The 1,545-nt window shown below is 64.7% G+C and overlaps 1 non-coding gene across 1 annotated transcript; it reads left to right on the plus strand.

Moving 5' to 3' along the window:
* Window positions 1-242: 242 nt before the first annotated feature.
* LOC131861733 (5S ribosomal RNA) lies at window positions 243-361 on the plus strand. Its single transcript, XR_009360765.1, has one exon. It is a non-coding gene; the product is annotated as a 5S ribosomal RNA (ribosomal RNA).
* Window positions 362-1,545: the final 1,184 nt, after the last annotated feature.

The following is a 1,545-nucleotide window of genomic DNA, read 5'->3' on the forward strand; positions in this document are numbered from 1 at the left end:
GGCACCGCGTTGCAGACGGGACACTGCACGCACACGACGCCCCGTCCAGGTGCACGCACGTAGGCCGGGCCGGGTGCACACCCGACGCCCTAGCAAGGTGCGCGCACCCGGGCAGGGCTCACACTTGGCGAACGGGGCGCACTTCGCGAGGGAGGGTGTGCACCTCGACGGGGGTGGGTGGCCGGGGTGGATTCGCACGTGGGTCGCGGTTTGCTAAGTACACACTGCGACAAGCTCATAACGGGTGCGATCATACCAGCGTTAGTGCACCGGATCCCATCAGAACTCCGCAGTTAAGCGCGCTTGGGCCGGAGTAGTACTGGGATGGGTGACCTCCCGGGAAGTCCCGGTGTTGCACCCTTTTTTAGTTTTTCGCCGGGCGTCGCAATGCTATTTGAATAAACCTTTTGCCCGTTTGCGTTCTCGTCGGGGCCGGGCCGGGCCGGGGTGCGCTGCCCGCACTACCGCGCGCGCGGGGGGCGACACCGAGCGCGCACCCGAGGCGCCCCGAGCACACAGGCCACGGTGCAACCCGGGCGTTGTGCGCGCACCCCGGTGCGCCCGAGGTGCTGCGCGCGCACCCAGGTGAAATCGGTGTGCACCTCGGCCAGTGCGCGCTCGGTCGAGTCGCGCACGTTGGCCAAGGTGCACGGTGATGTTTCTTACTCTAAGGTTCCGCACCAGACGCCCGGGACAGGTGAGCGAAGCTGGGCGGGGCCGGGTGCGCGGCCGGGGCAGGTGCACGCAGCTGGAGAGAGCTTTGGAGCACACCAGAGGTGCGCACCTTGGAGCACACTTCGGAGCGCACCAATGATGCGCTCCATTCAAAAGTTTCCTGAAAAGGCAAAAAAAGTTGAGATTATAGAATTTCCCACTTGAGAGATTGTAAAAAAAAAAAATTTAAAATGAAGGAAACGCGGGTGCCAAGGTGTGCGCGCCCGGGTGCGCAGCCCAGCCAAGGTGTGCGCACCAAGGCGCCCACCCTGGCGAAGGTGCACGCAAGGTGCGCACCCGAGGCAAACCGGACAATTAACCCAACTTTCGACTTCGCGCGCACCTGCGCACCTTGGAGCGCACTTCGGAGCGCTCCTTGGTGCGCACCAATCTTGGGCACCTCGGAGTGCACCATGGCGCCCACCAAGGTGCGCACCCGGGGCAAACCGAGCTCCGACTTCGTGCGCACCTTGGAGCGCACGAAAGGTGCGCACCATGGCGCCCACCAAGGTGCGCAGCCCAGCCAAGGCGTGCGCATCAAGGTGCGCACCCTGGCGAAGGTGCGCACCCGGGGCAAACCGAGCTCCGACTTCGTGCGCACCTTGGAGCGCACAAAGGGTGCGCAACCCAGCCAAGGTGTGCGCACCCCGGGCAAACCGAGCTCCGAATCGTGCGCACCTTGGAGCACACTTCGGAGCCCTCCTTGGTGCGCACCGATGTTGCGCACCTCGGAGCGCACCCGGGGAAAACAATGCAATTAACCCGACTTTCGACTTCGTGGGCACCTCGGAGCGCTCTCGGGTTCGCACCTCGGAGCACACCGAGGTGCGC

This window comes from Cryptomeria japonica, unplaced genomic scaffold, assembly GCF_030272615.1.
Source record: "Cryptomeria japonica unplaced genomic scaffold, Sugi_1.0 HiC_scaffold_32, whole genome shotgun sequence".
In the NCBI taxonomy this organism is placed as follows: domain Eukaryota; kingdom Viridiplantae; phylum Streptophyta; class Pinopsida; order Cupressales; family Cupressaceae; genus Cryptomeria; species Cryptomeria japonica.